The 13247-nt window shown below is 42.7% G+C and overlaps 1 pseudogene; it reads left to right on the forward strand.

Moving 5' to 3' along the window:
- Nucleotides 1-1436: 1436 nt before the first annotated feature.
- The window catches only part of LOC100335428 (antigen WC1.1-like), a 42390-nt pseudogene continuing 30579 nt past the window's right edge, over nucleotides 1437-13247 (forward strand).

Below are 13247 nucleotides of genomic sequence, written 5' to 3' on the forward strand. Positions count from 1 at the left end.
GAATATAATATATATACTTTTTGTTACACTTGATAAAGCATTGGGAAATAACATCAAAAAACAGAGATGGAGAAATTAGAAAACATAAATTAAATTAAATGAGAGCACTGAATGTGAAATGAAACAAACTAGGAAAAGATCGTATAATCCAGTTATTTTTAAACACGGCTGCTCATTAGAATTACATCTGAAGCTTTGGGGGAAAAAATAATACCTGGGCACTTGTATTTCTCAAAAAATTCTAAGATAATTCTAATGCACATCTGGATTTTAGAAACTGATTACAGATTTTTCTCTTAAATGTAGTTTTAGTGATATAGAAGTCTGTTACTTTCTGTTGACCAATCATGATACAGTGATATTAAAATGAATAATAGTTACATAACCACAATAGTAAAAGATGTTTATCAGTTTTCACAATCAATAGCCAGACAAAAATGAAAGATAATTACAATTTCAGGCCATAATAGAAACATGACTAGCCTAACAAGATAAAATAATTACATACAATTTGGGCAGTTAAATAGAGAGATGTGGTAAGTGGAAGTGCATACATGCACATGTTTTCATCAACCCAGCAGGTCTATTTTTGGATATGAGCACAGGTCCTTCATTTTCATTATTAATAAAAGTAACTTATCATGAACTTTCAAGACCCTATTTCAATCCTTTACTCTCACTTCAGTATCTGAGTCTAAAACATCTGAGTAAGCATCACAGGACATCTCCCTGTGTCTACTGTCTCTTCACCTCCTCCTCTTGTATAGTTATTTCCTTCTGAGAATGAGCTTACACAGGTTTATGGACTGAACTGTGTCCCTCCATAACATATATGTTAAAGACCTAGCCCCACAGTGATTGCGTAGGAGATAGGGCCTTTAGGAGGTATTTGAGGTTAATTAAAGTCAGAAGGATGTGGCCTTAATTTAACAGGTGACATTACAGGAAGAGGAAGAGACAGGCCTCCCCCTCTCTCTCTAAGTGCATATGTCCAAGGAAAGGCCAGGTAAGCACACAGTGAGAAAACTGTGGCTTGCAGCCAAAGGAAGAGGTTATAAATGAGCACTGCCTTGCCAGCACTGTGCCTTGGACTTACCACCCTCTAGAATTCTGATAAGATAAATGTATTTCTGCTGTTTAACCAGCCAGTCTGTGCTGTTTTGTGGTAGGTGCTGGCTTGAGTTGTCTACACACCAGGATCTTCTCCAGTTCAGCATTTCCCCAGATGTTCCCTCTGTAATGCACCACTTCTGTCTCCAGAGCACATGGGGTGGGGTGGAGACCTGAGCAGTGTGAATGGTGCCCCAGGGATCAAGTCTCTTTAGACTATAAGAAACATTCTCACATTCTGACCCTAATTCAGAGCTAACGAAGCCAATTCATGGTCACAGGAAACTCACTTCTCAGTTCCCAACTGGAAGATACCACCTGGGAAAATGGGTGAGACTTGATGTAACAGAGAGAAGTGGTTTGGGTCCCAGTTCCAGGTGGGACCAGGCAGCAGACCTGGTCACACAGGAAGGAGTCTCTTTTGGATGAAGCAGTAAAGGCTCATGTGTAAATCTCCAGCTTGTTCAACCCCTGTCTTCTGACTCTGGAGGGAAGCCCTACATTAGTCATGTGTTGTTGTGCAACAAACTATTGCTGAACTTGGCAGCTTAAGTCAGAAAACACCTAGTATCTCACACTTTCTGTGGACCAGGAATTGACATGGTTTACCTGGGTCTCTGACTCATGAGGTCTCACAAGGATGCAATCATCTGAAGGTTTAACCAGGGGTGGATATTATCCAAATGTACTCACCTGGATGTTGGCAGCATTCAGACCTTAATGGACTGTTGACCTGAGAGTCTCAGTGCCAGGCTGGTTGTTGGCTAGTGACCTCCCTCCATTGCTTGTCATGAGGGGTCTCACCATGAGTAGGTCACAAAGTGGTAGCTGTCTTCATTACAGCAAGAGAGAGAGTAAGATAGGTAAACAAGGGGAAATCACAGTCAATTGAAACCTAATCTAAGTGACTTCTCATCACTTTGACCAAATTACGTATCTTCAGTCAGTTCAATTCTGTTCAGTCACTCAGTCTTGTCTGACTCTTTGCGACCCCATGAATCCCAGCGCGCCAGGCCTCCCTGTCCATCACCAACTCTCAGAGTTGGTACATATACCAAACTCGTGTACATCGAGCTGGTGATGCCATCCAGCCATCTCATCCTCTGTTGTCCCCTTCTCCTCCTTCCTCCAATCCCTCCCAGCATCATGGTCTTTTCCAACGAGTCAACTCTTCGCATGAGGTGGCCAAAATATTGGAGTTTCAGCCTCAGCATCAGTCCTTCCAATGAATATTCAGGACTGATCTCGTTTAGGATGGATTGGTTGGATCTCCTTGCAGTTCAAGGAACTCTCAAGAGTCTTCTCCAACTCCACAGTTCAAAAGCATCAATTCTTCGGTGCTCAGCTTTCTTCACAGTCCTACTTTCACACCCATACATGACCACTGGAAAAACCGTAGCAGATGCATGTTGTTAGGTGTATTTTTTTGGAGGAGGGGGATTACAGAAGGATGTGAAGACCAGACTACAGGAATAACTGGGACACTTGAGAGCCTGTTACCCTAGCCCTCTGTTCCTGAGCTGGATGAGATGCTCCCTATGGACAGGAAGGGAGAGGGAGGATTCCTCCCTGGATTCTGGGCCATGAGCTGTAACTGAGATGGTGAAGCTGGGCCCCTGTTCTTGGGCACATCTACAGGGAGGGCAGCATCCAGAGTCTCTGAAGGCCTGTCCTGGGTGGTGTCCCTGGAGCTGGTTCTACAGGCTCGTGAGAAATACCTGGTGCCTCCCTTCCTGCTCCAGGTTCAGTGATGGCACATTGGGAGCCTCGAGTTGGCCATGGTGAGAATACTTATACCATAGAAGTCGAGAAATGTTATTCACAGGGATGTTTTTTCCCGAAGAGAGGAGATTTTTTTTTAATATTTAGCAGAACACTACTACACTGTCTCCTAAAATCTCTCCTGTGTCCTATGTCTGTGTCTCTCTTGCAGCTCTGGAGCTGAGACTAATGGATGAAGCCCACAGCTGTGAGGGAAGAGTGGAAGTGAAGCACCAAGGAGAACGGGGCACAGTGAATGACTACAACTGGAACATGAAGGAGGCAGCTGTGCAGACAGCTGAGGTGTGGACCTGAAGTTGATGCTCCCAAAGGGGCTAAATTTGGACTAGGAATTGGACCCATTTGGTTTCAGTATATTTACTACAAATGGACAGAGTCAGCTATCACTGAGTGTACTTATCCTCTTGTTAAAGACCATCATCCTGAGGGCCATTCTCATAACAAGGATGCTGGAGCAGTCTGCTCAGGTAAGCCTTATCTTGTCTGGGAATGGGGTCCCAGCAGGTTAGTTTCAGTTTTAGTCCCAGAGTAAATACGAGCATATGGATCACAGACTTTAGAACATACTTGGGAGAAGATTGTACTCACACTGTGATTTCTTGAAAGTTAGGTGCTCAAAGCAACATAAAGACTTGCTAGTCCCTGGAGAGAAAGGCTCCAGACCCATAGTCAGTGGTCCCTCCAGTCTCTGTGATGTGTCATAGAAGGCAGGGGGCTGAGTTCAAATGTTTCATGCAGGTACAACTGCTGGGTTGATCATCTATGAATTAGGTTCATCCTGGTAGCTTGTTGTTTTCTTGCATGAGATGGCCAGACAAGTGTAACTAAAAGAGAGGATATAGGAGAGTTGCAAGCAAGCATAGTTTATTATACTCACAGTTCCTAAAGAGAGTGTCATCAGGTGAGTATATGGGGGAGGTACCAATAGAACAGGCTCAGCCCAGAAGTGGTGATGTAAAATGGAGTGTGAAGACCCAAGAACAAGTGACAATGCTAAAAGTCAGTGTGAAGTTATAGAAAGTAAGGTGTGAGGGCTTTCACTGGTGAAAGGTCCTTAGGTCTTTTTGAAGGTCCTTAGGTCTCAGAGGAGGACAAGATGGGTGAGTTGGACAGGATCTAGTCTCATCACACAGGTGCACCTGCTCACCTGGGTGGGGAGCTCACATCCTATTTATGGGGATGCTAAGGGATCAGGAAAACCTGAGGTTTGACAATTACAACACGAAAGCTCGAGCAAAGCTAATGTAAGTAAGGTTAGGAAAACTTGAAATGATACAGAAGAAGGTCCCAGTGTTGTCTACATGTAATTGTCTGGCGACAAGATGGCAACTAGAATGTGATTGGGTAGTCAGAGTATTTGTTAGAGATGTTCCCAGTTGTTATCAGAATGTTGTTTGATGAATTTTCAAGGGCATAATCCCACCACAATAGCTGGAATGAGGAAGATATTACCAGATATCACAGCAAAGTCCCTAATAGAGGTGGATGGGTCTCAGGAAAGGATCAGTCCAGCTGCTGAGGTGGTGGGACAGGGGAACTCTGAGGAGTAAGTTCTTAGCAGGCACAGTTAATCAGCTCTCTGTGGTTTGTTGGGGAAGATCATTGGAAAAGTGATCTTTTTCAATCTCGCATTTAGCAGATCTTTGTTGATACTCTTGAAGCTGTTAAGAAAACAATTCTTTTCCTTTTATAAAACTCCTTTATTGAGGTTATGACTGATATGCAAAAAGCTATACATAGTTAATATTTACAACTTAATGAGTTTGGAGACCTGTATACATCTATGAAACCATTTCCACAATCTACGCTGTAAACCTGTCCATCTCCTCATCAGTTTCCTTCTGTCCTTTTTATTACAATGTTACCATTAAACATAATTATTGTCAAAGGACATTTGAGTTTCAGTATGAATTTTTGTTTTAAGAAAACCTATTTTATAACATTTCAAGTAATGCTGGAGCCATTTCCAGCAAAATGGTGAGATGATGATAATGTAACAACTGCAGGAGAGAAGCCTGGGATCACCCTCCAGGTCAGCTCCCATCCTAGGAGATGAAATGATGACGGTAAAATGACAATGTCTTTGTGTTTCTAAAATTTATTAAGAGGACTCCAGTTATGCCCAGAGATGTTTTGTTTGTGAAAAGCTGATTATTATTATTTTTTTTTAGCTGTTTAAACATTGATCTTTGTTGGGGTGGATGGAAGCTGCCAACCCTACATCATCAGTTTAGGGATATAATGTTCTGGGGCTTTACTATTTTAAAAAAAGTGTTTTTCAAGTATAGAGTTTTAGATGGCCTTTCTGGGAATAGCGTGAGAAAATGGATCACAGCCTTTTGTACATTCTGGGTGAAAACTCCAGTGATTCCTTGAATATTAGGTGCTCAAGGGAACATCAAGTGTTACTTATTTCTGGATAGAATGTCTCCAGACCCATTGTCCCTGGTCTCTCCAGTCTCTGTGATATGGAGGCAAGGTAGTGAGCTCTATTGTTTCATATGCAGAGCTGATGGGTTGGGCCTCTATGAATTAGGTTCACCAAGGTAGCCTATTGTACTTTTCCATGAGATGGTAAGACAAGTGTGATTATAAGAGGGGATAGAGGAGAGGTCAGGAAAACAAAGTTTATGATATTCGCAGATCCTAGAGAGACATCCTACAGAGTTTTATCAGGTGGGTACAAGGGGGGAGGTGCCAAGAGATCAGGCTCAGTGAAGCAGCTGTGACACATAAGAGAGTGAAGACCCATGGAGAAGTGATAATACCTGGGTCAGGGTGTAGTTATACTATGAAATGGTGTGAGGGGATATCATGGGTGCATTAGAAGGTCACTAGATCACAGGGGCGGAGAAGGCAATGGCACCCCCACTCCAGTACTCTTGCCTGGAAAATTGCATGGATGGAGGAGCCTGGTAGGCTGCAGTCCATGGGGTCGCTAAGAGTCACATGCTACTTCACTTTCATTTTTCACTTTCATGTATTAGAGAAGGCAATAGCAACCCACTGCAGTGTTCTTGCCTGGAGAATCCCAGGGGCAGGGGAGCCTGGTGGGCTACCATCTATGGGGTCGCACAGGGTCAGACACGACTGAAGTGACATAGCAGCAGCAGCAGCAGGTCACAGGGGAGGAAAAGATGGGGGATTTGTGTCAGGGGCTAGTCTCATCAATCTGGTTCATCTGATTGCACCAGTCACCTGGGTGGGGAGCTCACATCCTATTTGGGGGGATGTTGAGGGAACAGGAAAACCCGAGGTTTGACAATTACAACACAGAAGCTGAAGCAAAACTAAGGGCAGTGAGGCTAAGAAAATTTGAAATGATACATAATAATGGCTCAGTCTTGTCTAAATGTATTTGACCTGAACCAGGTTAGAAGCTAGAATGTGATTGAGTGGCACAGTGTTTGCCAGAGATGCTCCCAGGTGTTATCAGAATGTTTGATGAATTGTCCAGGATATTAACCCCATAAGAATAGTTGGAATTGAGGTATAAATTATCAGATATCACAACCAGTTCACTAATAGAGGTAGTGGGTCATAAAAAGGATTATGCCAGCTGCTGGTAACCCTGAGGACACTTGCACTAGGTCCTTAGCTACCACAGTGAATCAGCTCTTGGGTGTTAAGTTGGGGAAGATCACTGGTAAAGTGATATTACCAGCCTTCAGAATTATGATAAGATAAATACATTTCTGTTGTTTAACCAGCCGGTCTGTGGTGTCTTGTGGTAGGTAGCCTGAGCCTTCTAATACAGACAATCTTTTCCAGTTCAGTATTTCTCCACATGTTTCTTTCTTTGATTCACCACTCCTGGTTCCAGAGTGAAGCATATATGGGCCTGGGCATAGACCTGAGCAGGTGAATGATGCCCCAGAGACTGCATCTTGTTAAATTTTAAGAATTATTTCATTTTCTGACCTGAATTCAAAGCTAATGGTAATAATTCAAGGTCTCAATTGAGAATTGAGGAAACTCAATTCTCAGTTCCTGACAGGAAGGCAGGAACCTGGGACACTGGGTGAGACCTGATATGACAGAGAGAGGTGGTTTGAGTCCCAGTTTCAGGTGGGACCAGGCCTCAGACCTGGTCACACAGGAAGAAATCTCATCTGGATGAAGCAGTGAAGGAACTCGTATAAACCTCCAGTTTGTTCACCCCCAGTCTTTTGACCCTGGAAGAAGCCCTATATTAGTTATGTGTTGTTATGCAACAAATTAGTGCTGAACCTGGCAGCTTAAGTCAGCAGACACCTAGTATCTCACACTTTGTGGGGACCAGGAATGGACATGGCTTACCTGGGTCCTCGGACTCATGATTTCTCATAAGGATGTGATCATCTGAAGGTTCAACCAGGGATGGAGATCGTCCAAACATACTCACCTAGATGTTGGCAGCATTCAGAACTTGGTGGACTGTTGAACTTAGAACCTCAGTCCCTTGCTTGGCTGTTGGCTACAGTTCTGCCTCTGTTCCTTGTCATGTGAGTCTCTCCATAAGTTTTCACAACGTGGTGGCTGGTTTCATTAGAGCAAGAGAGGAAGTAAGACAGATCAATGATGGAGGAACCAGAGTCATCTTGAAACCTAATCTCTTAAGTGACTTCACTTAGGCAAATTTCTTTTGTTAGATGCATGATACTAGGTACATTCGGGGATTACATGGGGATTACACAAGAATGTGAACACAGGTAACAGAAACATTTAGGACACTTTAGAGCCTGTTACCCCAGACCTCTGTTCCTGAGTTGGATGAGATGCTCCCTATGGACAAGGAAGTAGAGGGAGGATTCCTCCCTGGATCCTGGGCCATGAGCTGTAAATGAGATGGAGAAGCTGAGCCCTAGTAGCCTTGGGCACATCTACAGGGAAGGCAGCATCCAGTCTCTGAAGGTCTGTCCTCTGTAGTGTCCCTGGAGCTGGTTCTACAGGCTCCTGAGAAAAACCTGGTGTGTCCCTTCTTGCTCCAGGTTCAGTGATGGCACATTGGGGGCTTTAAGTTGGCCATGGTTGGAATATTTTTACCACAGAAGTCAGGAAGTGTTATTCACAGAGGTCAGTTTTCAACATCTGAATTTTCTTTTAGTACTCACCAGTAAACTACTACATGGTCCCCTAAATCTCTCCTGTGTCCTGTGTCTGTGTCTGTCTTGCAGCTCTGGAGGTGAGGCTGAAGGATGGATCCCACAGCTGTGAAGGGAGAGTGGAGTGAAGCACCAAGGAGAATGGGGCACAGTGAATGATCACAACTGGAAACTGGAGGAGGCACAAGTGGTGTGCAGACAGCTGGGGTGTGGAGCTGCCACTGATGCTTCCAGAGGGGCTCCTTTTGGACCAGAGATAGGCCCCATTAGGTTTCATTCTACTTACTGCAATGGAAAAGAGTCAGTGCTCATGTCCTGTACTTATCCTATTCTTAAAGACTATCATCCTGAGGGCCTTTCCCATGACAGGGATGTTAGAGCAGTCTGCTCAGGTAAGTCCTATCTGGTCTTGGAAGGGATCCCCAGTAGGAAAAACCCTAGTCTCATTCCCAGAGTAACTATGAGACTATGGATCACAGAGTTTAGAACATTCTTGAGTGAAGGTTGCTTTTACACAGTGATTCCTTGAACATTATGTGCTCAAAGCAACATAAGGACTTGCTTGTCCCTGGAGACAAAGGCTCCAGACTCATCATCACTGGTCCCTCCAGTCTCTGTAATGTGTCACAGGATGCAGGGATGTGAGCTCAAATGCTTCATGCATGTACAGCTTCCAGGTTGGACTTTTATGAATTAGGTTCATCATGGTAGCTTTTTGTATTCTTTTATGACATGGTCAGACATCTGCAGCTGTAAGGAGGGATACAAGAGAGATGCAGGCTAAACAAGATTTATTTTGCTCATAGATCCCAGAGAGACAGGTATCATCAGGTGGGTAATGGGGGAGGTAATGATAGACAAGGATCAACCTAGCAGTGATGACTGCAGGAGGGAGTGGATACTCACGAGCAAGTGACAATACTAGGGGTCAGGGTGGAGTTACACAAGGAAAAGGCACAGGAAGATTTCACTGGTGCATTTGAAGGTTTCTAGGTCACAGTCAGGGGAGGACAAGATATGGGACTCGTGGCAGGGGCTAGTCTCATCACAGTGGTGCACCTGGTCACCTGAGTGGGGAGCTCACATCCTATTTGTGGGGTTGTTTCCACAAATAGCTCACATCCTATTTGTGGAAAATTCTTAAAGAGATGGGAATACCAGACCATCTTACCTGCCTCCTGAGAAATCTGTATGCAGGTCAAGCAACAACAGTTAGAACTGGAAATGGAGCAATGGATTGGTTCTAAATTGGGAAAGGAGTACATCAAGGCTATAAATTGCCACCCTGCTTATTTAACTTATATATAGAGTACATCATGTGAAATGCCGGGCTGGATGAAGCACAAGCTGGAATCAAGATTGCCTTGAGATATATTAATAATCTCAGATATGCAGATGACACCACCGTTATGGCAGAAAGCAAAGAGGAACTAAAGAGCCTCTTGATGAAAGTGAAAGAGGAGAGTGAAAAAGTTGGCTGAAAGCTCAACATTCAGAAAACTAAGATCATGGCATCTGGTCCCATGACTTCATGGCAAATAGATGGGGAAACAATGGTAAAAGTGTCAGACTTTATTTTGGAGGGCTCCAAAATCACTGCAGATGGTGACTGCAGCCATGAAATTAAAAGACGCTTGCTCCTTGGAAGAAAAGCTATGACCAACCTAGACAGCATTATAAAAAGAGACATTACTTTGCTGACAAAGGTACGTCTAGTGAAAGCTATGGTTTTTCCAGTAGTCATGTGCAGATGTGAGAGTTGGACCATAAAGAAAGCTAAGCACCAAAGAATTGATGCTATTGAACTGTGGTATTGAAGAAGTCTCTTGAGAGTCCCTGGACTACAAGGAGATCAAACCAGTCAATTCTAAAGGAAATCAGTTCTGAACATTCATTGGAAGGACTGATGGTGAAGATGAAACTCCAATACTTTAGACACCTGATGGGAAGAAGTGACTCATTGGAAGAGACCCTGATGCTGGGAAAGGTTGAAGGCAGGAGAAGGGGACGACAGAGGATGAGATGGTTGGATGGCATCACCGACTCAATGGACATGAATTTGAACAAGCTCTGGGAGTTGATGGACAGGGAAGCCTGGTGTGCTGGAGTCCATGGTGTCGCAAAGAGTTGGGCACAACTGAGTGACTGAAATGAGCTGAACTGAAGCTGCAAGAAAATCCAAAGTTTGACAATTACAAATGGTGGAGCAAACATAAGAACAATGAAGTTAAGAGAGCATGAAATAATACATAATAAGGCTCAATCCTGTCTAAATGTATTTGACCTAAGCTGAGTTTAAAACTAGAATGGTATTGTGTGGTCACATTGTTTGCCAGAGGTGCTCCCAGAAATTATCAGAATGTCTGATGAAGTTTCCAGGGCATACATATGTGAGTGCTCATTTCACTCTTTGCCACCCAATTGTCTGTAGCCTGCCAGGCTCCTCTCTCCATGGGATTTTCCAGGCAAGAATACTGGAGTGGATTGTCCTACCCTCCTCCAGGGGATCTTCCTGGCCCAGGAGTTGAACCTGTGTCTCCTATGTCTCCTGCATTGCAGGTGAATTTTTACAGCTGAGGCATTGGGGAAGCCCATACATGACATGAAATGCACCAAAATAGCAGCAGCAGCAGCTAAATGTGGAAGATAATATCAGATATCATGGCAAAGTCATTAATAGAGGTGGTTGGGTCTCAGGAAAGGCTCCTCCCAGCTGCTGAGGTTGTGAGACGGGGGAGCTCTGAGGATACCTGCAGTAGGTCCTTCTCCAGCACAGCCAATAAGCTCTCTGTGTTTTGTTGGGAAAGACCACTGGTAAAGTGATCTTTTCCAATCTCACCCTCAGCAGATCTTTGATGATACTCTTGAGGCTGTTAAGAAAACAACTCTTTTCCTTTTTAATAGCTCCTTTACTGAGGTATGACTGACATACCAAAAGCAATACACAATAAATATTTGCAACTTTTGACTTTGGAGATCAGTGTGTGTGTGTGTATATATATATATATATATATATATATATATATATATATCTATATCTGTGTAATCATTCCCACAATCTATGCCATAAACTTGTTCATCTCCCCAAAAGTTTTCTTCTATCCTCTTTAATACAGTGTTATGATTAAAAATAATTATTTTCAAAGGGCATTTGGTTTTACTTAGGAGTGTTTGGTTTAAGAAGTCTTGTTTTCTAGCATTTCCAGCATTCTCCTTATTGTCACAATGTCCTAATCATGGTTCCAAGTGTAGATAAACATGTGGAAACACTACAGGAAGACTTGCTTGATTTTGACAAATCAGAAATGAATAAAAAATGGATTGAACTGTTAAAATTTTGAGCCATATTGGAGCTTCTCATGTTACCATTTTAAGAAAATTTATGCTTTGTTATTAATTCCAGGTAGTATATTCTTTAAAATATAAGATTTGAGAGTGCTCTGGCATTTATTTATTTTTTTAAAAATTAAATTTATTTATTTTAATTAGAGGCTAATTACTTTACAATATTGTACTGGTTTTGTCATACATCAACATGAATCCACCATGTTCACGTGTTCCCCATCCTGAACCCCCCTCCCACCTCCCTCCCCATACCATCCCTCTGGGTAATCCCAATGCACCAGCCCCAAGCTTCGTGTATCCTGCATCAAACCTGGACTGGCAATTCATTTCTTATATGATATTATACATGTTTCAATGCCAATCTCCCAAATCATTCCCCGCTCCCTCTCCCACAGAGTCCAAAAGACTGTTCTATACATCAGTGTCTCTTTTGCTGTCTCCCATACAGGGTTATACCATGATTGCAGTTTCTACTCTCTGATCACCTTGCTATACTGTATACTCTGACATTTTCATGAAGTATTCCAGTTTTCTTCTATTAATCTACTCTCCAGTTTCTTCCTACAGGTTTGCTTTTTCTATATTTTCAGGAACATGTGTTAGTGCTGGCAAGTAAACCTAGCAGTAATTCAGCAAAGATAAGATTAGAATAGCATTGTTATTCTAATTTTAATAAGGTCGATATTTTCATTATTTTAATTGAAATTGAACTCTTGGAGTTTTTTCCTCTCAGTTTGAGGAGTTGGGTATGGAAGAGAAATTTTATCCTCTGTAGTGAATTGTTGGAAGTCGTGAACTGTGTTTAGGAGGAATCCAGTTGTAGAAACAATGACATGCTACAGCCAATGGATTCACAAAGAGCTGGACACGACTGAGCAGTTGAACAACAACAATAATGTAGAGGAGCTTGTATGACATAAAGAGTAGACTTCAGGGGGTTCTGGAGAAAGATTTGTGAGGTGCTTCACTAGTTGAAAAAGACTGAGGTACTGAGGTACAGAATGGGGAAGGGCTGAATTTGCAAGAATTGCTGGAGGGAAGACTGGCATTTCTGATGCAGGCCAGGTCAACTCCCATATTCACCACAGCCTCTGTGCTACGTTTCCTTCCTGCTCTTACTCCTTCCCGCCCTTTCTTCCTTTATCTGGATGTGGGAATTGTTTCTGAGCTCTGTGGAAGTGCTGGCCTTTGAAGGTTGGGGTACTTTTTGTGAGCACTTTTAATAATATGAAATCTACTTCTTTAGCAAATATAAAATTTCTCCTATATGTCTCTCTCTCTCTCTTTTTTTGGTACCAGATTTAACCCATCCTTCTTAAATTGGAGAATTTCCATTTTACCTGCAGCTTTGGTCTGACATTTTGTTCTCACCTTGTCAGCTCTTTGTCACTTTTAAGGTGATTTTTCGGAATTTATTCCACTTTGTTTTCAGCAGACGAAATAGCTTCAATACCTAGCCTACCATAATGTGATGATCTCTCGGAACTTATCACAATAATGAGATCATCTACTTGTTTGTTTGTGTCCTCAACTAGATAAAAGGTACATGAAACCAGGAACATGGTCTTACTATTTTCTGCATTTACAGCACAAGATGTGCCTCCAACATAAAATTTTAATACTAACAAAGGTACCTTCTTTTGTACTTTTACTATCCCATTTCAATCCTCTACACTCATCTCAGTGTCAGATTATAAAAAGTCTGAGTAAGCATCACAGCATGGCTCCCTATATCTACTGTATTATTTACCTCTTCACTATTATCTTTATTTCCTTCCTAGATGAGATGTACAGGTCCATGGATGGAACTATGTCCCTCCAAAGTTCATATACTTAAGCCCTACCCCTCACAGTGACCAAGTAGGAGACAGGGCCTTTAGGATGTAAGTAAGCATAAACAAGGTCATAAGGATGTGGCCCTAATGC

This window comes from Bos taurus, chromosome 5 (genome assembly GCF_002263795.3).
Source record: "Bos taurus isolate L1 Dominette 01449 registration number 42190680 breed Hereford chromosome 5, ARS-UCD2.0, whole genome shotgun sequence".
NCBI classification, from domain to species: Eukaryota; Metazoa; Chordata; class Mammalia; order Artiodactyla; family Bovidae; genus Bos; species Bos taurus.